Here is a 27,878-nt window from a genome sequence, read left to right as displayed (position 1 = left end):
TATTTACAGAGAAGCTGTGGACAAGACCAGAGGTGACATTGTCACGATGAATTATTCATTGTCATCACTTTCATTCACTCCCACTCTCTCTACCTCTCAGTCTACAGACAGAAAAATGGCCAACTTGAAGATGAATTTGGGGGAATTAAAACTTATAGTGGGAAAGACCACAACCCAGCTCATTTTTTTCTTTTCTTATTTAAAAAAATCACTTCTTGTCAATGTGTATCTAGGAGGGACTGCCTCTGGCAATCATTGGGCTCTCATTCTGGCTGAAGAACTTGAACTTCTAATTTGACGTACGGTAATTACATCCTTATGACCTGAAGAATACATAAACTTGAGCTACAAACTAAGCAAAGGTAGGAACTAAGATCACCAAGAGGCAGACATGTTAATTTGGTGATAGTATTCAGCAAGTAAGATCAACACAAGTATGGATAATGGTGCCATCACCAAGCAGGAACTGAGGAAGCTGCCCTAGACCAAGCAAGACCCTTGGTCAAGCTAGCACAGTATTGTTCAGACCAACTGATTGAGGTTCTCCAGGGTTCCTAGCAGGTGTTACTCACATGACTACCTGGAAATGCAGCAGATTGAACCTGGGACCTTCTCCATGCAGAGCAGATGTTCTATCACTGAGCTGTGGTCCTTCTCCATTACTACACATTACTACATACTGCACTTTGCACAAGAACACAGATCCCTATGGAGCTTACAATGATAAATTTGACCGCAAAGGAAGGATTTTAAAAAATTGAGGCAAGAGGGGTAGAATGACTGGAATGTATGTATTTGTTTCCATGATGCACATAGCTCAGCTATAGTCAGGTCCAGGATGAAGGACTTAGATTTAAGACTATAAGCTTTTTGTATCTATGTTGCCAAACTAGTTGAAATCAGTATTAAAGGACTTAATTCATCAAGATCAGGCTGGATTTTTTATGGGCTGACAGTTGAAACGCAGTGTAAGGAATATAATGGATGTTATAGAATACTTAAAAGAAATGATAAACAAGCAGCATTGGTGTGAAACAGAACAGCAAAGTTTCAGGGGGACTCCTAGTCCCTGCATGTGGGAGTCAATGGGTCCTGACTCCTAAGAACTACCATTGCTAAGTATTTCTGCCATTTACTGTCAGACATAAGTAGCTGGATTCAGCATGGTGGGGCAGAGAGGGGAGACTTATTCTTACCACCGTCAACCAGTTATGTTATGCTACCAGCTTCAGAGTTGCCTGCTCCTCCCTGGGGAGACAGCCTCTGCCTTCTCCCAGCCTCTCCTCTATCCTTACCATGACACCTTCTGAGGTTTAGAAGCCACCAGGAGGAAAGAGAGAGCTTGTAGCATCTCACTAACCCTACTGGGCTGCTTGCTAGTAAGCAGTTGATCTAACGTAGGTGCAGCTAACTTCTGGCCCTCCAGATGTTGCTGGACTGCAGCTCCCATAAGACCCACCCAGCATAGCCCAATAGCCAGGGGTGATGGAAGTCATAAGCCATCAAGATCTGGAAAGCCACAGGTCATCCACCCCTCATCCAGCAGCTTCTTCCTCCTGTTCCTCACCCACCTACAAATAAAAGTTTCACTATGTGTTCAGCCTCTTAAAACTGTGCAGAGGAGAGTGGCAGGGTGTGTGTGGCATTATATGTGGCAGAGTAGTGGTGGCTGGTGCCCATTGGGACTGGTAGGGCAAAAGATGGGGAGACCAATAGTAGGTGGAACCAGAGTGAATGGTAGGCACAGCTGCTCCCTCACTGGTTGTAAGTAAGGAAACAGGGAGGTAGGGTCTGAGAGGAGAGTCTGAGGTTAGTGGGGCAGTGCACCATTCTCCCTAATGAATCAGCTGCCAGTTGTGGGATATTTAAATGCAGTCAAACCAACAATTAAGGTTTGGCAGATAGGTGCATGTAACTGTTGAGCCTCACAGTGTATTCCTGTAAATTTGCTAGAGAGAACTCTGTGAGAACACTCCCCGTGTGTCCTAAGAGGAAAAGGCCTTAGCTATATATCCCTCCTGCCTGCCTGGGCAAACCCTCTTTCTGTTCTTCTTCACCATGCTTGCAACATGACAACATCTGCATGTCCGAGCTCCAAGTTCAGGCTCCATTTTTAAGCTAAACTTAAGTATGTCTTTGCAACTGAATTACTATTTTAAGCCTGCCTGAACAAAGCTGTGGTATCTGTTATTCTTCAAGAAACATACCAAGTGAGTGAACATAATTTTTACCTTTTCTCAAAATTGTTTGTGAGTGGTTATTGTTTTAAGGAGGAGAAAAGGAGGGAAGTACCAGGAGAATCCAGTCTGCCTTAAAGCATCCTGGATTACTTAAACTAAAAGGCTAAAACTAGCCTATATAAGCTTCCATTTTAAGCTGCAAAGGGATGGCACTCTGCTAAACTTACAGACATGAGGAAGGAAAATATCTAATAAATATATATTCTAGCATCTAATCACATCCCAACACCAGGGGTGCAAAAAGGTGCAAAACTTTTGTACAACAAAGTGTTGCAATGGCAGAAAGAAGTCTAAAGAAGTGCTTAAAAATGACAAGGCAGGCTAAGGTAGGTAAAAGGATGGTTGCAATTTGGTTAAGTGCAAACAAGAAGACCTGGCAAATATAGGAGGATGTCAGTTAAGGAGAAAATAAGCCTTTGACAAAGGACAATGGATGCACAGGTTTAGGCAGAGAGGCAGAGAACTTTGCTTGCTTCCAACATGAGGATGAGTGGCAAGGGAGATATTAAATGACACCCAGTTCACACTGCAATAGACAAACAAGAAATTAAAACAGATGTAGACTGAAAGATCTGTGGGGTTAGCTGAGGTCCAGCTCAATATAATTATAAAAAGGGAAAGGGAGGCCTAAACCTTTTGCAAATACATTTAAAACTTAATGTGCACATGAGGTTCCAGTGTTCTGAAAATGAGCAAATGTGACAGTTGTGTCTATGCATGGAAATGAATCTACAAGAGAAGTTCTCAGTAAGACAGTGGGAGCCTAGGAATCTCTGATGCAATTAACACAGAGGAATCTCAAGGTCCTGGCCAGGTTCTCCAATCCATGAGACATCACTCAAACCACTCCAGTCAACAGCTGTTTTAATTGATGGGAGGCTGGTAATCTACATGGTAAAAACTTCAGCATGGGGCCAGTATAATCCCACCCATCCATGCCAAAAAACATCTTCAACAGAAACTGTTCTGTAACAGTGGTAAGCTGAGGAACACCAAGAAGGCTGAGGTAGTCAGGGTGGTAAACCTATGGCCCTCCAGGTTTTATCTCTCAAACTCCCATAAGCCCCAGCCAGCATATCCAATGGCCAGAATCTCAGGAGCTGTTGTTGTAAGGCATCCATTTGGCATCCATTTGGTTTAGCCAGCCAGCTGAAGTTGTTTCCTGGGGTGTGGCCTCTGTCACATTCTGACAGCTTCTAGGAACCACAGGTGTTTCAGTCAAACAATATTTGGGGAGTTAGACTTAAAACCTCTAATGCTGCCTGGAAGCTGCTGGTGCAACAGTCTTCCTAGACCTGCTCCTAGTCTAGCAAACCTCCTGGACAGCTCCCTTATTTCTCAGTACTAGCCCCTGACAGAGCCTGCTGGACAGCTCCCCTGCCTTGCCCAGAAAGCCATACAGTTAAATTTATGGATTTCTCATTGTGCTTTGGCACTGTCTCCTAGCACACAGTTTTGGAACCTACCAGAAGCCCTGCTGGTCTTTTGAACTACAGCTCCCATCAGCTCCCAGTCAAGGTTGATGGGAGTTATATACCAAAACATCAGGAGGGCACCAGGTTGGGGAAATGCTGTTCTATGCCTAATGTGCCTGAATCTTTACATATACTTTGAATGGTACCCCAGCAAGGAATGCATCGCTGGCTTATTTATTGAGCTAACAAAGTCAGGACAATTTATGCGAGGGAGATTTCTTTACATCTTATCACAGATTTTGTTTTCCCCATTTGAGCAGAAGTCCCCAATAGGATAATTTCTCCTCATGATGATAATTTTGTTACATGCTTTTCATTAATCCAGTTATAACTCCCATAATATTATTTGGCAGCTTATTGAAGCCTTGAGGAACCATGGGGGTTCATATGCGCATTGTCGGGTTATGTTTTAAAATAATAATAAAATAAAATGAGTCCAATTAAAAATTCTTTTAGTACTGTATGATATAAGAAATTCCCCAAAGAAAGAGATGAAGCATCACCATTCTGTCCACATCATTGCTTCTCTTTGAGAGACAGTGAGGGGAAAATATGCAAATGTTGATATCACATAAAAGTCTATCTGTCTGACTACCTTATTTCCCTGAGATATTTGGCTAGTTGAAGAATTGCGGTGGGTTTTTTTTGGGGGGGGGGTGTTGATAGGGGTAGGACACATTTCTTTATGACTTAGGGGGGAATCTTTCTGTAGGACAGTTTTAACTCCCTCAAGCTTTTGCAAATATATTCAAATTATCATGGGTGGGAGGAGAGATAATTCACATATCACTGAAGATAAATAGCTAGAAAACTATAATATTTACCCTGACATGTTAGGAAATAGTCTAGTGGTGTGTGCTGATTTTGGTTTCTGGGAGGGTGTTATTTGTAGGCTGTGCACAGACCCCACTGATCCACCCTCTGATTTGTGACCCCCAAATGGGGCCAGTTCACCCTCTGCCGCCCCAGAGACCACCCACCTAATTGTGAATACTTTCCCCAAACAATGGGGGTAGCTAAGGGTTTTTTTTTAAGAGGTTCAAAACATATGGTTAAAATAGAGTTTTTAAAGGGTCTGGGTTCATTGGGATCATACAGGGTCAGATCCTGTAGGAATGCCACTTACTGGTACATTCCAACGTACACCTCACAGGATTAATGTCTCCATTCAACAGCTGCTGTGTGGAGTCATTGATCCTGCAAGGAAGCAGGAAGGAAGTAGAGTTGCAATGTTGGGCCTACCTTCTCCTGGGAAGACACGGCCACCAGTCAGGTAGGTCTCTGCTTTTTTGTGGGGTTTCCCAATGCAGCCTGCCTCTCCTTCCTGCCTGATGCCCCACCCCTTGATAGCCATGGATTGTTCTGGGACAGTCCAACGCAACTCACAACTTACTCACCTTTTCTCTAAACGAAAAAGCCCTAAATGTTATGGCCTTTCTTCAATTGGGAATTGTTCCATTCCCTTCTGTAGCCTCTTTTCTGAACCATATCGAGCTCTTCCATATCTGGTGAGAGAGCCAGAATTATACTCAGTATTCCAGTCTCAACCTAGATTTGTATAATGATGTTATGATGTGGGCAGTTCTGTTTTGGATGCTCAGGATAAAACTGCATTTGAATCAAGGAAATAGCAAATCCCACATTCAAATGTACACATATATTCAAGGCATCCCTTGCTCATTTGTAAGTTTTTGCCACTCTGGCAATTTATCCATACTTGAAGGCTCAGCTACCCATGCTTCACTGAAGGCATGAATTATTGCGGAGTGTGAACAAGGCAGAACATGGTAGTAATAAGCAAAGGAGCCCATGTTTTTCTTAATGGCTATATGTTCCCATTATTAACCGACACTGTGTGACGTGATGGAAAGCCTTGCCTCCCACCCTCTCCCCCCACCACCTTTGCACCTGTCACATCACAATAATTGTGAAACAATCCATTCTGGTAACACCATTGAGACTAATTGCCCTGGGACCTGCACAAGCCATTTTCAGATGTGTAGCAATCATGGACTTATGATTATTATGAGACATGGATGTAATGAGTGGGTCCCTAGTGGAAAATGTAAATCAAGGTGGCATGAGGTCACTGTGCCCATCACAACTTTTTCAGCCTGCCTGCTTTCCTGACAAGGGAAATTTATGCAAATTGATTACCCTCAGAAGCTCCATTCATTATGGTTTTGAGTTTGTTCTTTGGCTTTGTTTATGAATGCCGTTGTCTTTCTTTCACTCTCCCCAGCAGTGCTTTGGAATGGGAAATGATAGTGATAATATCATTGATTGGATCAAATTTATATCCTGCCCTTCCTCCTGAATGAGCCCAGGGTAGCAAACAGATACAGAATGTAAAAGCAAAGACATTCTAAAACTGGCCAAAACATCCTAAAAACAATTACAATAATAATAATTTTAAAAACACACCATTGAAAAGCAGTTTCAGTTAAAAACATCCTTGCATCATCTGATCTCGGGATTGCCAGGGACAGTATTCCACCACCACCAAATGCTCAGGTAAACAGGAATGTTTTCAAATTCCTCCTGAAAGTTACTAAATGATGGAGACAGGCGCACCTCACTAGGGAGGGCATCCCACAACTGGGGAACCACCACTGAAAAGGTCCTGTTATGAGTCAGCACTGCCAGCAAGGCCTGACCTGCCAATCATAGGGTTCGAGGCAGCTGGTACTGGGGATGATACTCTTTTAGATGGTTGGGTCCCACTAACAAGAACACTATTAAAACTGACAGCAACTAAGGGCCTTGTGCTAATGCTGGAGCCAGAGTCAATGCGTTACATATGAAGCAACTGCAATGTCTTCTTTGTATAAAATAGACCTTGTACAGAAGAGCATGCCATTGAACTCCATGGTGAGACCACTATTCTATCTAGCCCAGCGATTGTCTATAAGAACTGGCAGAAACACTCCAAGGTTTCAGATGGGGATATTCCATGCCCAAGATGGAAATGCTGAGGACTGAACGTACCACCTTCTGCAGGAGAAGCATATACTCTGCCACTGAGCTATGGCCCAGCACATCAGATGGCAAAGCTAAAGTGGCCCATCTAGCATGTGTTGTCTGTACTTAATGGCAGCTGCTCTCCATTGATCAAACAGGGAAACTTTTCCAACCCTACCTAGAGATGTCAGGGATTGAACCTTGACCTTCTGCATGCAAACAGTGTATGCTAAAATGGCACTATTGTCCCTGTCCCTTTCCTTAAAAATGGGTTTTAAGCTAGGAGTAGAGCAGTGTTTTCTATGCTTGGGTCTCCAGCTGTTTTTGGACTACAACTTCCATCATCCCTAGCTAGCAGGACCAGTGGTCAGGGACTATGGGAAAAGTAGTCCAAAACCAGCTGGAAACACTGGAATAGAGGTACCTATCTTATACCAGATCAGACTATTTGGCCCCAATATTGTCTGTTCTGACTAGCTGTGGTTCTGCAGGGTTTCAAGCAGAGAAGGATCCTTCCCATCAATGTCTACTAGATGCTGTTAATAGGAGATGCCAGACACTGAGGATGGGGCCTTCTGTTGAGTAGCCAACATTGCACATTCCAGATGTGGTGCACTCCAACTCCCAGCAACCCCAACCAACATAGCCAATGGTCACTGAACATGGAATCTGTAGGTCAATAACCTCTGGAGGACACAATGTTATCTGTCCCAATTCTGAATAAAGCATGAACTCTACACCGGTACTATCATTCCTCCCATGTTAATTAATCTGTAATAACTATCAGCCCCCTGAATGCTTACTATTAACAGCTATGCTTAGTAATATTAATTAAGTACACATATCCTTTCTCCTATCATAAGAACAAAGAAAGAGCCTTCTAGAACCAACCAAATGGCCCATTTAGTCCAGCACCCTTCTCTCATAGTGGCCACCCAGATATATTTATTCATTCATTCATTCATTCATTGCATATGTATACTGGCTTTCCACACCTAAGGTGGTTTAGTTTTAAAGAAAACCAGATGCCTGTGGGGAGCCTGAAAGTAGGACCCAAGCAGAGATTTGCAACTTAGTGGCAGAGCATATGCTTTTCATGCAGAAAGTCCCAGGTTCAACTCCTAGCATCTCCAGGTAGGGCATGGTTAATTTTTCACCTGAAATATTCAAGAGCCACCACCTGTCAATGTGGACAATGCTGAGCTAGAATGACCAATTGTCTGATGTGGTACAACCCTATGTTCCACAAGAGCACCCCACTCTCCTGTGGTTTCCGGCATGGAGGCAGAACACAGCCGTTGATAGCCATACCTTCAATGAGTTTGTCTAATCCTCTTTTAAAGCCACCATGGGGAGCAAGGTGGCTCCTGATCAGACTCAGGAAGGTTGCTTCACTATGTGCCTTCAGAACCAACTGAGGATTTTGCATTTCTGTAACTTCAGAGTTACAGAACTTCAAAACACTCCACAAGCACAAGTCAGAGTAGACTCATTGATGTTAATGGCCACGACTAACTTAGGTTCATTCATTTCAAAGGGTCTACTCTGGGCAGAACTTAGTTGGATACAACTCATTTTCTTGTAGCCTGCACCACAATCCTAGCAGTATTGTCCCCATATTGCAGCTGGGGTGGGGGGTTCAAAGTGACTTGAGAACAGTCACATAGTGGGCCTTATTGCAGAGGCAAAATTACCAGTGCTGTTAGTCACTATGCCAGTACCTGTAAACCAGCAAGTTCCTTCTTTGTTTCAAAACACAGGAAACAGGAACACTAGGAGAACTAGAACATGCTACAATGTCAGTGCAACTACAAAAATGCTTTATTTGGAATAACTTGCATAAGGGGTAGTGAACCTGTAGCACTCTAAGATGTTGCTGGACTACAACTCCCCTTGTCCCTGACCATTGGCCATCCTACCTGAGGTTGATGAGAGATGTAGTCCGATAACTTATGCAGGGAAACAGGTTTCTGATGTCTGGCTTTCATGAAAGGATTTGGGGGCAAAAACACACCCAAAAAGCCTCAGCTGGAATGAATGCGAGCCATGCATAGACACTTGTGAGCAGCTGCACACATTCAATGCAATGGCAATTGTGCAAGGAGAAGGTGAGAACGCCTTTTTGTTCTCTTTCACAAAGGCAGCAGAACAGTCTGCAAATCCAGATCTGGCTGATAAATAAGGTCATGGTTTGTTGCTGCTTCTACAAGTAGTAGTAGCAACACTGTTACTGATGACTTTTCAGTGCATTCAGCACGCAAACACAACACATTGCATCCTCAGAAAGTGTAATAGTTCACCTGCTGGGACTAATTTTTTCAAAGAAGCAGACGAAGTAAGTAACATTGCCTTTTAGCCAAGCAAATTTATGGCTTTGGATTTTCAAAGAGATTTTTTTTATAGACTAACATGCTTCCAGCACCACTCAAGAGATGGGGCTACTGGGAGTTACAAGCAAGTGGCTGCATGAGCATGTCTGCATGATTTAGGAACAGTGTCTATTTCCACATCAAGCTGCACTTCCCTGCCTGACCCACCTCTACCCCCACCTATCAAGCTTTAGAATTCATGGCACCTCCCTGTAGGCTAAAAGGGTTGGTTTGTGAATGGATCGCATCTTTCAATCAACCCACATGGATCACCTCTGGAAGGAAGCGCATGCTTTAGGGATACCCAAAGCATTGACTATCAGCCTCTCTGCCCATGCTTCCATGTCATAGCACAAACTGCTCTTGCATGCCTCCCGTTTCAAAATTATTTACTGAATGAGTGAGACTTTCAACAAAATGTAACAGTGTGCTCCTGCTTAAAGTGGTCACCAGTCAGTCACGCCCTTTCCTAAGCTACTACATTTCCTCTCCTGCCGTTTTCTATTCTCCTGCCACACACGACAGTCAGCATTTCATATCCACTCAGCATGCTTAGTCGTCACCACTCTGGGTTTGTGTTTTGCTTGGGGTATTTATGCTCCACCACCTTTTTTGGTACTCCTACAAACCTTGGAGTTTCCCCAAGCTTCTTGATAGCTCCCTATTGTGCATGGAAGCTGAGGTTTTGGCTAAAGCACTAGGGTTGCATGCTGAAAAACCAGTGGAAATTCTTCTGAAGATCTTAAATATCCACTTGGTCTGTATGGGTTCAGAAAGCAGGCTTCGGAGCTCTGCAGGACTCTAATTGACTTTAATTGCTGTGCAGGGAAGTGATTTTCCCTTTTCCACTTTTAAACTTATCAATTCACTGAGAACTTATCAGCACTTTCTTATCTATGTTATATGAAACACTCTGGGCAAGCACTGTGAGAAGCATCCTGGGCAGGCCGTTAGCTGCTAGCTGTTAATTGCCAGCTCCCTTTTACACTTTGTTTTTTGACTTCCTGGCAGTCATCACAGAGAGAAGCTCTTCAATAGAATAAACTGCACACTTTTTTCCTTTCCTCTCCTGCTAAGGAATCCTCTCTTTGTTTACTCATCACTGCATTATTATGCCTGCTTGTAAATGCTACAGGGATACAGAAGAGGCAATCCTTTCACCAGCTCTCAAACAATCAAAAATGGATTTAATAAATCTGTTTTTAGTTTCAACAAAAAAACCAAACGGTTTTCCCCTCTTGAAGTTGATTGTGAATGTGAGGAGAATACTCGGAGTGGGGGTGCAGAACTAGATTTAGCGATGGGGCAAGCTGACTCTCAGCTTCAAACAGAGGAAGAAATAACAAGTAGGGAAAGCACCCAATTAACTTTAATTGCAAGAATGGTTGAACACATCTTCCAACAAATTTGAGGTATCGCCTCCCAAAAACTCAATTATCCCAAGAGGTCCATAGATTATCTGTTAATAATAAGCAGGTAGCAATAGACCACCAAAGCGAAATGGCGTCAACAAGAGTAGACCCCTAAGCTCAACACAGAATGTGTAGAGGTACTTAAAATCAACTCTTCTCATCTAATCTTTCAACCAAAAATGATCTGCATGACAATCTGTGGAAGTTCAGCTCAAACTCCTAACTGGAAAGGCGCCCAGCGTGCCAAACGACGTCTATCAGACTTACTTGGAATTGGACTTACAGAGATCAATCTAGTTGGGACTGAATCCCTGAATACCACAAACCAATTCCAAAAAATCATGTTAACTTTTTCCTCTACCAGACTGCCCTTATTGATCCACAAGTTGAAACCCAGATTGTCAAGCAGAGGAGTTTTTCCAACCCGGGTATTTCACAATTCTATTGTTGTGCCCTTAAGCAAGATGAGGACTAGGGCTACAAAGCGACCCATAAAACCAAAGCCTGGATCTCCAATGGCAGTAATGACATTGCAAACAAACTTGATAAGCTGGGAGGAAACAGACATGCCGAGTTGAATCCACAGAATCGTACTCAACATCAGTATAATCCCTTGGAAGATGATTTCCTCAACTCCTTTAGGAACCTCTCTCAGGAAAAGCAACAAACAGTTATCAAGAGGCTTGACCTTATGAGCCAGACGTTGAAAGAGAACAAAGAATCAGAGGTGGAGAATGATAACAGACCCAGTGTCCATAACTGCTTGATATCTACAAAACCACCGGAGTTCTGGACAAAGATGAGATATTTAGATGAGGAGGAGTTAGGAACTACGCTTAAGGAATCTCCACTGGTGAGTAATTTGCAAAGTAAAGATCCAGTGAACACAAATGTGAGCACTTTATGCCCAACGACTGAAATTATTGAACATCTGGATCACACTACTAATATAAATGATACCCTGTTGCCTCAAAAATTGGCAAACTCTAAAATGACCAGCAATTTACTAAGAGGAAATCACTATAAAACAATCAAACTTTTATCATGGAATATAACAGGGTGGCTGAACAAGATTCAACAAAGTGATTTCTGTTCCTATTTACAAACACATTATATCATTTTCCTGGAAGAAACCTGGGCAAAAGAAGGTACTACGGTTGAATTACAGGGTTTTACAAGTTACACCCAACCAGCACTTAAAACTGCAAATCACGGAAGGCCTAGCGGGGGGCTGGGGGGGGGCTGGTGTCAACATCTCTTAATGTAATAATTCAACTGTGCCCCTTGCTGACCACCCCTAATTTTTTAGCATTGTCCCTCTCTGATAGTCTTCTGAGAAATACTGTATTTGCGTGTATATTCCCCCAGTAAAGTCCTGTGGGGAACTGAGTTCATATTGGGAAAGACTTGACCAACTACTTGAAAGTATAGATTCTTTGTCCCCCAACCCTCGGTTTGTCTTGGGAGGCGACTTCAATGCCCGGATTGGCCTTCTCTCCCCACAAAATACAATATTATCTGAACTAAACTTGGAGGACAAACCCAAAATCTGCCAGAGGGCAGCAATGAACACCACCCCTAACTACGCTGGGAAATACCTCTGTGAACTTATAATTAAGCACAATATTTTGTTATGTAATGGGCATGGAAAAGGGGATCAGGAGGAGTATTTTGCTTTAATTTCCCCCAGTAGATTTACTAGCACCATAGATTATATCCTAACATCTAATAATGTGCCAGTTAATCGAGACACCCTTAGGATAATCCGCAGAGCTGAAAGTGACCACTTTCCCCTAAAATATTGGATGAAACAGAATATCTGATACTTGGAAATAGAAGGTTAAAATGGAATGCACAGGTCCAGGAAAAAATGATCCAGATCCTGGATTCCCATGAGTTTGCTTTATTAAAGGGGGAAATGTTGTTAGAAACAGGAAATGTAATCAGACTGAGAATATAATTAACCAGGGACTTCCGGGTTGGCGCCATAGCTGAATGGCGGATTCCCTCCGAGCTCCGGAGGGAATCTGCTCCACAGGGGTCGGGTCCTGCCGACACGGGGACCCTCAAAAACCACGGGCGCGGAAGCCCGTGGACCTGGTGACTCGCCGGGCACCGTTTGCGCCCCCCGACCCGTGAAGGAGCCTTTTTAAAGGCTGTGGAGCGGGGGATGGGGAGTGGCGCGGTGCTGTGAGTCTTCTGCTTCCCCTGTCGAGCGAAGCCGCAAGCCATTCGACCGAGAGCGCTGACTTCTTCTTTTGAAAATCTGGACTAAATTTGAACAACCCGTGAGTAATTTGGAAACTTGGATATTGGACTAAAAATTCTTTTGGATTCGGTACGAGCGGGGAGATGCAAAAAGGAAGTCCGTTTCCCCTGTCTTGTAAACAATTTGAAGCAAGGATTAAATAATTAAGGTCGAAAGACTATCTCATTTTTATTAGATTAAATTATTAATTACACGGATTGACTGTATAAGTAATTGTGCCGCTGGACACAATGGAATATGGGAAGTTAAAAAAATAAAGAAATATAACTGGGGCTTCCTCCTCTTTTCTGGATTTGATGACTTGGGGCTTTGGGGACCTTTGGCAGAACCTTGGCAGCAAGTCTTTCTAACTAGGACTGACCTGAGAAAGGATGAAGAGACCCCCCGAGACTTGAAGACCAACAAAATGGATTACCAACAGAACAGGCAGGGAGAGACTGAAATAGATTTAAAGGCCTCCGATGTGAGAAATCCGGGCTAGGGATCTTAGAAGAGGACAGCTATTTGGGAAGGGATAGATACCTGGGGCAGGGAGGGAAGGGGAAAAGTAGAATTTAAAACTTTATGATTTTTGGGTTTTTATAATGTTGATTCATATTTTAATACAAAAAAGGGGAAATTTTTGGTATAAAAATTTTGATCGATCTTAGAATAAGGATCTAATGTATATAAGCAAAGGATTATTGAATCGGGCCTAACAAAAAGAATCAAATTTAAACATAATAAGAACAGGATTGGGGAAGGAAACAAGAACTTGCTGAATTTAATATGGAAATTGGGATGTATGGGGGGGTGGGGGGAAGTCAGGGAAAGAGGGTTATGAAAGCAAGGATATGAAAGCATTCATATGTGTGTTGTGTGTGTGTGTGTGTGTGTGTGTGTGTTGTTATAAAATGTGAAAATCCAATCAAAAATTTTTTTTAAAAAAATATATATAAGTAATTGTGCTGGAGGATAAGAGCCAACTTTGAGAGTTAAAGTCCCCCCCCCCCCCGAAACCCGGGAGCAATCCGCGAGAGGAGCCTGTGGAGGAGATGCAGAAGATGCTGCCAAACTAGCTGTCAAAGCGGGAGAAAATAGAGAACTTTGTTTCTGACGCTTTTGCTGGTTACATTTGCTACAACATAGCGATAAATTGTTGAAAATAAAGAAGAATTGAAACAAGTTAACTGGACTGTTGGGCTGGAAGTGTAAAGGAACACTTAATAACCAGAATCCCCCTAGAGGGGGTTCAGGGACACTACAAGAATGGAAATTGGCCGGAAGATATTAACTGACTTGGATGAGGTTGCCTTTCTCGTGAGAAAATTGGTAGAGCAAAGTTATGTTTTGTCTACAGTTCAGGCAGCTGAACAACAAAAGAAACTTGAGAAATTTGAGGAAGTGGAGAAAGAGATATTTGTTGAAAACGAGCAGCAGGAAGGAGGGGCTGAAATGCTGCAGAAGGCAAAGGAGAGCCGGAGGCCTGTCAACATAGGTATAAAAGAAAAAAAGGTTTGGATGATGAAAATTTGTTTGGAATTGAAAAAGGAGGAATGGAAAGATCTCCCTTTGTGGAGATCTGAAGATTTTGGGACATTTGGACCTAAAAGGATTAAGAAACAAGTTTTGATTTCCACCTTTAAATATGGAGGCCTGGCTGGAAGAAACATGGACATTTTGGGGACAGTGCCCCTCCGAGATTTGGTGGCTAATGTAAAGGACTATCAAAAAAACCGGCAGATAGGTGCTGAGAGGGAATTAAGAGCCTCTGATGTGAGGAATCCAGGCTGATACAACATGGACTAATGGACAATGGTTTAGGGATTGAAACCGGGAAAGGGAGGGAGGGGTTTGGGAATCCGAAGGGTGTACAAATATATTTTGATTCTTGTCAATGTTTTTGTTTTCTTGCTTTTTCATAGGGGAATTCGTGTAAGGGAAATTGGATTGGCCTTAGCAAAAGTTTTTAAATATAATCATTATTGTATATAAGTGAAAAGTTGGTATATAAATTGAACTAAACATAATAACAAAATAACAAACTAGGGTTAAAAATTAGGGATAAGAACTTGTTGAATAAATATTTGAATATGGAATACAAGAAGGGGAGGCGGGGAGAAGTCGCGGAAGAAAGTTATTGAAAGTTAGGATTCTAAATGTTAAATGTTTTCTCTTTTTTAGCTTCTTTATTTTTCTTATTTGCTTTTTTATCTTTTTGGTTTTTGTGTATTTCTGTGAAATTATAATAAATATCATTTTTTTAAAAAAAGAGAATATAATTAACCAAATGCACCCACTGATGACCACAACCAATGTGATCAAAAATAAAAAGTTTAAAAGACAGACATGGTTCAATAAGGAATGTCAGAATAGTAAAAAGTCTATCTAGGGAACTTAGAAAATTGAACTTAAAGCACAATATGCACAATCTTGCTCTACAAGCTGAGGTAGCTCAATTACGAAACAGTTATAAACTATTACTTAAAAGTAAGAAACAAATATATTATGAGCAACAGTGGAAAGCACTGGGAGATGCAGCACTTCAAAAGGACTCAGGGAAATTTTGGTATCTGGTTGCCCAAGGTACACCAAACTGTATGTTTCTCACTAAACTTGTACATAATTGTCTATTGTATTATTTAATATTACTTTTAATATATTAGTGGCCCCGTGGTGATTTTAGCTTATAAATTTTATTGTCTGATGTTTCAGTTTGTATATTAAGGAGTTTCTATAGCTTTGTGCAGATTGGGTCATATTTTGACAATGCAAATATTTTACGTTTTTGTATCAAACTAGTATATATTTTATTGAATGACATTGTATACATTGCAGAAGCCTTTGGCTATAAGCAATAAACTTGACTGACTGACTGACTGACTGACTGACTGACTGACTGACTGACTGGCTGACTGATTTGGACTGAACAGGGCAGTGTGTGCAGATCTGCCAGGTATTCCATAGGCATCTGATAGGACACTGTGAGAACAGGGTGCTGAATTAAATGGGCCACTGGTCTGATCCAGCAGCCTCTTATTCAAAGCACATGACCTCCCTCCAAGAATCCTGGGATTTTAAAAGGTGCTGGAATTGAGGCTCTGTGGGAGGTAAACTACAGTTCCCAGGGTTCTTTGGGGGAAATCAAGTGTTTTAAATGTGTTTTGGAGTCCCTAAGATAGTTGGATGGTGCCTTGTACTCCTCCTTCTGGCAACTCCTGAAGCCAAGCTGATGCCAAACATATTGAAAGGATGGGACCAGCAGTGGGTCCAAAGGTCCAATGATCAAGAAGGTGGTTTTTGCACAAGCTGTGGAGGGAAGTGAGGGACAGGTGGCGCTCCTCAACCTGGGAAGGTAGCCCATCGAGGAGAACTCTGATCCTAAACCTCCGCTACCTTGCTGGATAACTTTGGAAGAAGAAAGGCTAAGGAGCAAACTCTACACAAATCCAGAGTGAAGTTCCTGGATGGCCTTGTATGCCTCCTCCTTCTAGTAACTCCTGCAGCCAAGTTGGTGCTATTGCCCTTCTTTTCTTTGGACCACATCAGCAAGACTAAGAGTGGGGTCTTGTCATCTGGGCAGCCCAGGACCTCCATAAACACTGTCCAGGTTTGTGCCCTGGGGTCACTTTGGTAATGCTAAGGTAGCTGTTTGACCTCACCCCCAGAGCTGCACTTCATTGTCTTTCAAGACAGACAGATGCCAACAACAAACGTGCTTCAGATGTATGTTGTGTTAGCAGCCCATGAGTTTGCTACAAGAATATAGGATGGAACTACCTTAACTCCTGGCTTTTTGTCCATTGATTTCAGTCTAGTATTTTCCTCATCACCTGAGATGCACCCAGCCACTTCTTTCTTCTGCAAGTTGCCGACACACTGCTTGTCTTTGCCCTTCACTTCAAGAGCTCCTCAGACACTGTTTTGAGCCCTGTTTGTTTAACCGACACTGACTTAGATTTGATATGATGCTTGTAACCTGGAGGTGAAAGGCTCTAGATCCCATTACACTACCCATGACCTCATTCTGTAGGGTGACCTACCAAAAACAGTTGATATCTATCTTGACATGTATTGTTATCTGATGCACCACCTCTTGAGGTGATCTTTCCATATTGCCAGGTCAGATAGGCTCATGCATGTCACCACCGAGAATGTTTTAATGGACTGTTATCTACGTAGTTACAGCTATTTGGTCCAGAGAGGTCAAGTCTGCTGGAGCAGTGGTGGCAGCTTAAGATAATTTCAACAATGTCATATAATTTCACATCTTTGTTCACCGAGTGCACTGACTGAGGTGGGCCCAGAAAATGTGATTCTTTAATTATGTAACAGAATCTGTATACTGCTTAACTGTATAAACCACACATGAATTAAAATGATCAACAAAAGTAAGATGTTAAAAGCAAGCTGGCCAAACACACACACACAAAAACAAAACCCCACAACCCAAAATACAAATTAGTTCAGCTGTTAAAATACATGCATTATATATGATAAATACATATTTAAATGCATGCAAATATATATTAAGATGCATGCCAAATACATACTACAATGTACATGTCTGGTTAGCCTGGCCTATACCAAAAGGTTTTTAGCAGACATGGAAAACAGTGCCATGTAAGAGCTCCAGAGGAGCTGCCACACTGGAAGATCAGTTCATTCCAAGTGTGGAAAACATGTGTAAGATAAAGGTAAAGGGACCCCTGACTGTTAGGTCCAGTCACGGATGACTCTGGGGTTGCAGCGCTCATTTCGCTTTATTGGCCGAGGGAGCCAGCGTACAGCTTCCAGGTCATGTGGCCAGCATGACTAAGCCGCTTCTGGCGAACCACAGCAGCGCACGGAAACGCTGTTTACCTTCCCGTCAGAGTGGTACCTATGTATCTACTTGCACTGGTGTGCTTTTGAACTGCTAGGTTGGCAGGAGCAGGGACCAAGCAACAGGAGCTCACTCCGTCGTGGGGATTTGAACAGCCAAGCTTCTGATCGGCAAGCCCTAGGCTCTGTGATTTAACCCACAGCACCACCCGCATCCTGGAAAGCATGTGTACTAGCACAAAATGCTGTGGCCTGGCTGGTCACAGGGGCAAACAGTTGCCATCATATTGTACAGGGCCAGGGCAGAAACTGGGTAGGGTGAGGCTGCTGCCTCAGACAGCAGAAACCCTTGAGGGGGTGTCCCCATGGGCGCCTCCACTGGCAGAGGAAAAGGCATGCGGAGGGAGCGCACCACCCCCGGCAGCACAATCCCGGCGGGGTGCCATCGCTGCTGCCACGTCCCTGGGACGTGTGGTAGCCCCATCCCCGCCTGCTCTCCACCCCCCGGTGCTGGAGCCTGAAGCTCCACCACTGGGCATCTCATCTGCCCAGCAGCATCTGCAGAGGAGTGATGCTGGCATCGATGGCAATTTCTAGTGAGATGTTGCTAATTTCCAGCAAGAACTGTGAGAATGATAAGGAACATATCAGAGAGTAAACCCTTTTAAACTCAGTGGGATTTAATTCTGAGTAAAAATGTTTAGGATTGCAGTGTAAGGCTGCACAGTCTTTACCCAGTTACCTGGGAGTAAGCTCCATTGAATTCAGTAGGACTAACTTCTAAGGAGACATGTAAAGGCTTGCAGTGTAAGGATCAATTTACAATAAAGGAATAAACACTCCACACGTTTCCTTAAAAAATTGCTGGCTGCTGTAGCATTGCAATTAAATAATTTAAAGTGGATTGGTTACACTTTCCTTCAAAATTACAGGAAGAACTTCACCATTTCCTTCATTTTTGCACGCACATGCGCACAAACACACACACACACACCCCTTTTAATTGTTCTCCAAGACATGAAGGGGAAGGAAATAGGAAAACTGGAACATTCCAGGGTCAAATGAGAAACTGGGATGGCTTCTGTAATTCCGGGATGGTCCTTAGAAGCTTTGCAATTTGATTCAGACTCCAGCCAAATCCGGTGCACAGCCCTAGTTTCCAGACACCTCACCTTCTCTGGGCATGCTCTAGTTTGTCAACTAAAAGCAATTAGTTGCTCTGGAGCACTTGTGCTGCTTTTTTAGGTTTTGTTAAAGAAAAACATGTGCAAGCACCCCAAGGCCACAGAGGTGCAAAATCAATTTCTGCTATTTTCTATTTGGACTCCCATCTGTCAGAAAATAGGGTGAAAGCAATAATAATTCCTTATAGATTGGAACACCTGAGAGGAGGGGGAGGGGGGAGGTACAAGGGAAGGATCAAGAAAGTAGCCTAAATAAAGTCTCAAATGCAAATTAAAATTAGGGTGCTCTTTCACACTTGGCCCAACAGCTGAGCCTTGCTGATTGTCGGCTGCATGTCTCTGGTTCTGGATGTGTGATTTGTGTGCCTAGGGTGAATGGTTGCAGAGTAAATGCCCACTCTGCTGACTCCATATTTAATCATGAGAAACAATGTCAGATGATTGCACTGTGCTCCTAGTAAGCCCTTTGATGTCCTACTTGTTTTGTTCCATTGAAGCAGTAGGTGGCTAGATTATTCTGAGAACACGAGAATGCAGGAATTGCCTTGTGAGATGGGACTGAGAGCCCACCTAGTCCACTGCGTTGTTGCCAACTGCAGCAGCCAGGAACTCTCAAGCAAACCATGAAGGTGATGCCTTTTCCTTAATTTTTGTCTGGTAACCAGAGGCATACTGCCTCTGAACATGCCAGTTCCATTATTCAAGGGCATAGTGCTTGAAGCAGGAACTATTCTTCAACGGCAGACAGGATATTTCTGCCATCCTGGTTAAACCATTAATGGGAAACATTTTTCAGCCTGAGGGCCACATTCCCTTCTTGGCAACCTTCTGGGGGCCACATGCCAGTAGGAGACATGTCCTGAGGTAAAAGTGGGCAGAATAACAAATGCATTCCTCCCCCTCCTCTGTACAGTAAATTATTTTCCACACATACTCGCTCTCTATCGTCCACCCAGCCAAGTAAGAGGCATTATCAGAGTCTGAGGGCAAATTGCAGCCAGGCAAAAACACTAAGAAGGTGCAAAGCAAGGCTGGTTGTGTCTGAGTCTGAGGAGGGTTGTGACCTAGAGAAAGTCCTGAGTGCCAGCTAGAGAGATCTGGAGGGCCACATTTGGCCTCTGGGCCTCAGGTTCCCCACCTCTGAGATGAAGTGACCATTTAGCACAGTGCTCCCCAAACTTGGGTCTCCAGCTGCTTTTGGACTACAACTCCCACCATCCCTAGCTAGCAGGACAAGTGGTCAGGAATAATGGGAATTGTAGTCCCACAACAGCTGGAGACCCAAGTTTGAGAAATGCTGGTTTAGCATATGACGAGCAGAACCTTTGGCCAAGAACTTGGAGAACTACTGCCAGTTAGAGTATGCAACACTGAGCTGGATGAACAAATAATCTGGCATATTGTTAAACCATTCAGCTATAATGGCTAGCAGCCTTTGGCTAGGGTGACCCTTACATGTTCTTAAAGCCACCAAACTTTATTGACTTGTACAATCGCCTTACCCCATATATGCCTACTCAGCCACTTCTGTATGTGGAACTGGCAGGGTTATAGGTGTGATATCATACTCATTCAGCACTTGTAAGAAATCCATCTCTTACCCTTTGGAACTCCTTGCCTATTGACCATAGGCAGACACTTTCACTGTACTCTTTTCTGCACCTGCTTAAAACATGTTTGTTTAGTCAAGCCTACCAAGACACATAGAATATTGACATCTGTTTAATCTCTTTTTCCTTGCTGTTGATTTTCAACCCTCTTTTGAATATTTACAAATACCTGCTTTTAACTGTATTTGAATGGTAATTTCAATGCTCCTGCGGTTTTTTTGTAACTGACTTAAGAGTTTTTATTATTTAATCAAGCAGTGTATAAATCTTGATACATAAAAATAAACATGGGGGTGGTAAATTCCGTAATTAGGCATGGTGTGGGGTGCCCCCTTCAGGCGCAGCATCAAGGTGTGGCATGGCTGGGCATCTATCTGGGGCCCATACCCTAGCACAGGCTCCACAGACAGGAAGCCCCCTGGGTCTTGCAGCAGGGAGGAGGGAGATTCATTCAGAGAGAGAGGATCTATGGAGTGTCTTTCCTGCGGGGGGGGGGGAGGCGTCTCTTGAAAACCTGGAGCCAACATTGCCTCCATCTTGGATCAGCCCAAAATCTTTGCCACCTGAGACTTCTAACGCAGCAAGGCAGAAGTGCTTCTCTTCGTTGCCTCTCTCCTAATTTTATAAACTCCTGTCTTTTCTCCCTTCACCTTTTGAGTTTCAAGCTTTAGCCTTTCCCTGATGCACCCTTGATGTTTTGAGTTGTTCTTTTCTGTATCTTTCCCAGCACTATGATAACCCTTTTCCCCCTTCAGATTTTCCAGGTTAAAAGGTAGCACCCTCAAGCAAAATACAGCTGCTTTCAACTGTGCAAACTGTCTGTCTGTCTGTCTGTATTGCAGTGTGCAAAGAATTAATTGATCCCTTACTTCAGTTTTCCCTTCCTGCATTAGTCAGGAGGCCCCTTTCCTTCCATTTGCACTGCAAAGCGTTTCCATTTCTGAACATTTCCGACTAATCACAGTAGGAGAAACCACCATTTTGTTTCCTTACCCCACAATTCTGGGTAAAATGGTGGCATGAAGATGAAATGCTGCCAGATCAAATACGCGCCTCGTCTGTCTTTCATCACCTCCTACAGCTCTTCCCTGTCTGAGACGTCAATCTGAATTCTTAATCATGTTAATATTTGATTTGTTGGAAGTTAAAAACAACACCAAACAGTAGTGTTTACATTGCAGTCAAGCTCTAGTGAGAAGCAGGGGGGTTATTTCTCATTTCCCCCTTTGCAAATCAAATCGTTTACCCAAAACAGTTTATTAGAAGGGTTGATTCAAATTTTGAAATATGATAACTGTACCTGGGGATAGAGGGGCATCCAATGAAAACAACAACAACCCACATTAAATTATACATTTTCTGGTCTCAGTCACAGATGCTTGAGGAATTTCTTCTTTACACATTCCAATTCAAGCAGACATAAACCACCACTCCTGGATTAATGTGTGGGTTGGAATGCATTTAACCTTCGGATTTCACCATGCTCTGAATTTTGCATTGTAGCTCTTGGCTTAAACAAAAACAAAAACAACCTTATATAATGATGTGTATCTTAGGATAAAATAGGATTAGAGAGATGAACTTTAAGAGAAGTGTGTCTTTTTGGAGAAAATTAGAATACATAAACTTATTTAAATACTGTACACTGATTTATTTATTTTTTAAAGTCAGAAATTAATATGAGAACAAGATAGGATTTACTTATAAATGACCAGCATATAAAAATGAAACAGACTGGAAATATTAGGCTGAGATTTTTCTGTGTCTCTGGTAAACCACTCTCCCTGTGGTTCTCTATTTCTCTCTTTTGGATATGTAATGTTAATATTTAGTTTGTGAATTCCTGGAGTGGTTCTTCTTCAGGATTCATCTCCCCATAGAACAGAGGCTGTGAGTGGCAAGGTGGTGCCAAGGTCAGCATGGTGCAAACACACCAGTGAAGCCAATCTGGCAATCCTGCTGGCATGTTTGCACCTCACAACTGCCCCATCCTTCCATCCTGGTATGCAGCAGCAACTCAACCAGAAGGAGACCAAGTGAGTGGTGCAGACCCACCACGGCACCTGATACCTCTGTAGAAAAATAAAACATCTCATTTGGTGATGGGTGGATCTTAAGCCCAGTGTACATAAATGTATCAACATCAATATGTCATTTTATCTGCTGCAAAAACTCATTTCAAATAATGTGTAAATGAACACAGCACATAACAGAGTAGATCTTTCACTATAATCAGGCTGCAGCAATGGGAAAGACGGCACTGCTGGGTCTGCCATCTGTGTTGAGATACCAGTTCCATCATGCTCCTCCTTCAGCTGTCATCTGCAGCAGCCATTCAATCTGGCTACATGAAATGGGAGGGAGTCAGGGTTGAAAGGCCTCTCCAGCAGCTCAGTTGAGAGACCTGCAACTTTCGGCTCCTCCTTTAACTCCTTCCATTCAAACTGGTCATTATTGCATATTCAGACCCAGAGACCTCCCCCTTAAATAAATTCACACCTGACTCAAATTTTAGTTTTGGTTTTTGGCAGAATTTAGGCCACAACTTTATTGATTACAGAAGGTGACTGGTTGCATAGGCTCTGGTTCGACTAGCTCCCTGCACCCTTGCAGGCAGCGCTGACCCAGGGCACCAGCATAGGTCAGCCAAGGGTGAACACCTGGGTAGGCAAAAAGCCGGGAACAGACTATGTTCACCACCCAGATGCCCCCCTGGACTCAGGCATGGGCACAACCCCCTCTCGGGAGTTGACCAAACCAGTTGAGTCCCTGGATTCCTTTAATGGAATACCCTTCACATAGGGATAGAGAGACCGCTCTCCCATCCCTATCACCTTGAACCAGTGCCTAGCCATCACACGAGCACCGCGTTCGCCACCAACCACTCACACCTGTAACCAGTCCCTTAACCCCACTGACACTGCTGTCAGCCACAAATCATTCCCAGTTACAGACAGATCAACCCCATCAAGCCTGTAACAGGACGCATCACGGAAGGTAACGCCCGGGTGATGGATCACCATCCCGCCCAAGGCCAGAACCTTCTTGGCCACAGTGCTCTGGATGCGCTTCCTGGCCCTTTTGGTAGCATCTGTGCATTGGCTACCACACCACACATGTCGCTGCAACAGCTGCGACCAAAAAATTTTGAGTCCAGGAAGAGCTGCCTTCAACTCTTCCAAGTCCTCCTGCATGCAGGTCCGCAGGCCCAAGCAGGGAGCTTCCGGCAAATTGTTCTCACCAGCTGCCTTGTTCTCTGAATGACAATGGCACTCACCTGAGAGGTACCAGTACTGAGTTCTGGCGAGTTCCTGCTGGAAAAACTCCCCTGCCCTTTTGTGTCATGTCATTTAGCTTGTAAACTTGAGGGCCGGGGCTGTCTTAGTACCAATATTTGTAAGCTGCTCTGGGATTCCTCCCCCTCCCCCTGTAATATGTAATGGGATGGAAACATCAATCGGACAGTACAGTATAGCATAATATAAGCAGGTACGTAGGTTCAACCCTGGAAGGTGTGGTTAAACCTCTAAACATATTATTACAAGCAATCTGAAGCTGGTGGAAGGGATCCAACACCTTGCCAAGCCTATTATCAATGTTCCCTTTAATATTATTTTATAGCCTGTCTTGGGTTAAATCCAAGCAATTGTACCTAAATGGCTTGCGGATTGAGCTTACATTCCAAGTACGCTTCTTCCACAGTGAAATCAAACTGTGGCGGGAGGGGGACGAAAACAGAGCAATTTTAAAATATGCACAAACCCATGTTTAGACAGTTCTGACTTTGTATTTTTCTTTTGTGCTGGTGAATATTTCATGCACTGATTTTTATTTTATGGCAGGATCATAGTTCCAGCAATGTAATTGCAAGCAAGGGAACAGTTATGCTTTCTACAGTACAGAAATGAAAGTCTTTACCTTTAAACTAAGACCTGCTCCACAGAATCAAATGCCTACAGGGACTCAGGAACAAGGGCAGAGGGGGGGGGTATAGGACTGAAGATAGCCTTTTAATGGGTTCACATGGGCTCCCCCCCCCCCCCAAATAATATATGAATGTGGCCATTGTTTCTCTCTGCTTCATTTTGCTTTCAAACCTAGTTTAACAGTACAACCAGAATTTTTTCGCCAGTTGTAAATGACGGCTTGACAAAATAATCTGAAATGAGGCTGTGCTGAGTGTAATTACAACCCATGTTTCCAAAATTGAAACTCCTGAAGGGGTTAGCCTTGGTTAAATTTTTAATTCAGTTATTTAAAGTGTCTGACTTACTGATCAGAATATTGTTTTAAAAGAGTGCCAGTTTAACACAGCACAGAGTAGATTTCCTCCTTCTGTAAGTAGTGCCTCCTCTAATTTTTGAAGTTGGCAGAGGTTCAAAGTCAAAATATTGTATTCCCAATAACATCTCTCTCTTGCAAGCATTTCCCTTGCAAAACACTGATCCTTTTAAAAATATTTTTAAAAATGCAGTTTGTGTGCATTATTTTGTTTGAAAACGTCCAGCTATTCTTATATTTTTGCTGATTTATTTTGGTCAAATAGCTGAGTTGGTTAGAGCATGGTGCTGATAATGCCAAGGTTGCAGGTTTGATCCCCATATGGGACAACGGACTATTCCTGCATTGCAGGGGGTTGATCAGATGATCCTCAGGGTCCCTTCCAACTGTGTGATTCTATGAATTCTATCCCATCATTATTCCATCATGGAACCCAATATGGAGGTCATATGAATGGGAACCACTCATCCTAGAACTGACCAGACCCAGATGTGGTTAGCAGCAGCAAAATAGTAGCCTCCTGTGCCTTCAGACCATACGCTGGACCATTGCTATAAAGCAACCTCAAAGAGGAAAGGTCCATTGTTGTGTATCAGCCATGTCTGCTGAATAGAAACTCAGCAACCATGGAGACTTTCATGCTTTGTGAGTTTCTCAGGGGGATCCAACTGTCCAACATTGGGTGATGGATGATGATGGGCTATATCAGGGGTTGGGAACCTTCAGCCCATGTGCCTAATTAAGTACAGCATGGGCCTCAATTTGGCCCAATAGGCAGTTTCCTTCAAACCACACCCATTTGCCCAACTCCAGCCACCATATGTGATGTTAGGTGACAGGAAAGGGAATATGCAGCTGCCAGTGTCCAAACAGAAGCCTTAAACTGCACTCCTAATTGCACATTGGCCAGGGAGCCTTTCTGTCACCAGTCTTTGAAACAAGCCTATCAGGGAACAAAATAGGAAGTGAGAGGGGAAATGCAATAATTGGTTTGCCAAGCAGTGTGATGTTTGTTTAATGGGCTAAAAAGATGTTAAACTCTTTTGCAGTCTCCAGATACCATGGTGAGATGATATAAATTTTCATTATTAAGAAGGATAAATATATATTTATATGGTGCTTCCTTTGCTTCAAACCCTTCTAATTAAATGCTTAGTTTTCTTTTTACAACTGAAATTTGCCAGGGACAAAGCTGATTGCCTTAATTGATTAAACAGATTCACTCCAGTGCGACCGCGCTTGATTGCCGAGCTCTTTTTATCAAGAGGGAAACAAAATGGGGGTATCCTTAGTCAAGTCAAATGAATGGCAAATATATGTTTTTAAAATGGCTGGAGATTAACTTCTTCAACATTGTCACACAACATAAACAGGGGATGTGTTTCAAAATAATAAGGCTTTTTAGTTTATATTTCATATAAGAGGAGATGAAACAAGGGAGACCAGCAACAAAAGGTTGCAGCGCAGAGTGCTCCTGTTTGGGGTGCCCGGCAGCCCCATTTTTTCCCATTACCCATTTTCTTCCACTCAGCAAGCATTCAGCATTCCATGGCCACTGAGCATGCTCAGTCGCCCTTACATTTTCCCCCTAACTTTATCCTTTCGCAAACCTTGTGGAACATCATCAGCTCTCACACCCAGGCGGTGCCATTGCATAAGGATCAACACTGAGGGGTAAATTCACTAATCTTTTATATATTTTTGAAAGTAGCTTATTCACTATGCATATGGACACTTCTGAAGATAGCATGGCCGCATTTTGCATGATGGTCCCTGAGATCAAGAAGCAAGTTTTGCCTATGTTTGGATACAATTGGAAGCCATTTTGAAGCAAAATGGTGGACTGAACTTTCAAAATTGCATTGATTTTAACCACTGATTTCCAAACGTCACTAAGTTTCTTTTTGTTTGTTTCTTTTCATTCCCAAGCACTGACAAACGTGAAGTTTCAAGTACAGGAAACTCCCCACTTACACAGGAGTTAAGTTCCGGGCCCCTACACGCATAAGGGAAATGAGCACACGTGGGGTGCACCCTTATTGAAGTAGGGAGTCCTTGTGGCTCATGAGGAAACCCTCCCCAGAACCTATTTGGGCTCTGGAGAGGGTCTCCTTGTGAGCCAGAGTGACAGCGGTGCTTTGTTGAGGCTGTTCAGCATCCTCACTTAAGAGTTGACATGTGGGGTATTGCAGCAGCCACTGCTGCTTCCCTGCACATCAGCTGAGCAGCCTCAACAAAGCCCCGCTGCCCCTCTGGCTCACGAGGAGACCCACCCCAGAGCCAGAAGTGGAAGTCCTCTTCAGGCTCTGTGGAGGGTCTCCTCGTGAGCCACGAGGACTCTCCAGGGTGCTCCCCACTTCTGGGTTCCCAGTGCCGCACATGTGCATGGTTGCACACAAGTGGGGAGCTGCCTGTAACATAAAGAGCCCAATTCAAAGTGCTAGTTTTGACATATAAAGCCCAGTATATATTGGTTCATGACCCCCAACATCTTTCAGAGCACCTTGAGACAATTGCATAGAGGGCAATTGATTAATGATAACAAATAACAGCAGCAACAATTTATGCTCTTAAAATGTTTTAAGTAGACAAATGAATAAAAGACTAAGAAGAAGACAAAGACAATGAAGAAATTTCACAAACATGCCATTCTAGCCAGCCACTTCTGCTCATACTCTTGCTGCAAATCTCCTGGGCAGGGAGGGCCAGCTAATGTCATTCTGTATGACTTCAAGAACAGGCCACATTCACACCGTACATTTAAAGCACTATGATACCACTTTAAAGACTCATGACTTCCCCCAAAGAATTCTGGGAGCTGTAGTTTATGGGTCCCGAGAGGAGGCGTCACAGAGTTACAAATTCAGAATACCTTGTGAAAAGGGATTGATTTTTAAACCACTCTAGAAATTGTAGCTCTGGGAGCAGAACAGAGGTTTCCTTACAACTCCCGGCAGCCTTAGCAAACTTCAGCTCCCAGAATTCTTTGGGGGAAACCACAACTCTTTTAAGTGGTACCACAGACCTTCAAAGTGTCCCTATTTTCCAGGGACACCCCTGATTTAGAGAAGCCGTTCCAGTTTCTGAGTTAATCCTGGAATGTCCCACTTTTCCTTGGGACGTCCCTATTTTCAATGGAGAAATGTTGGAAGGTATGGAATTATCTGACCCCTGAACCATCTGAATGCAATCCTGTATAGGGAAGTTTTTTTGTTTTGTTTTTTAAAGTTCAACGTTTAATTATGTTTTTATGTTTTGGAATGTTATGTACTAA

At 43.2% G+C, this 27,878-nt stretch overlaps 1 long non-coding RNA gene across 2 annotated transcripts in view; it reads right to left on the bottom strand.

The window, feature by feature from the left end:
* Window positions 1-204: 204 nt before the first annotated feature.
* Window positions 205-27,878, bottom strand: part of LOC309334159 — a 32,807-nt gene continuing 5,133 nt past the window's right edge. Inside the window, exons 1-3 of one of the 2 annotated variants that reach the window (XR_014152923.1) lie at window positions 20,216-20,303; window positions 5,113-5,220; window positions 205-323 (exon numbers count right to left, since the gene is read on the bottom strand). This is a non-coding gene — a long non-coding RNA (uncharacterized lncRNA). Of the gene's footprint in view, window positions 324-5,112; window positions 5,221-20,215; window positions 20,304-27,878 lie in introns of those variants that run through there. The other variant, XR_014152922.1, reaches the window with a different exon arrangement.

Source organism: Podarcis erhardii, assembly GCF_964252035.2.
Source record: "Podarcis erhardii genome assembly, chromosome: Z".
Lineage (NCBI taxonomy): Eukaryota > Metazoa > Chordata > Lepidosauria > Squamata > Lacertidae > Podarcis > Podarcis erhardii.
The sequence above is the reverse complement of the archived record's forward strand: the minus strand, read 5'-3'. Positions and strand labels throughout refer to the sequence as shown.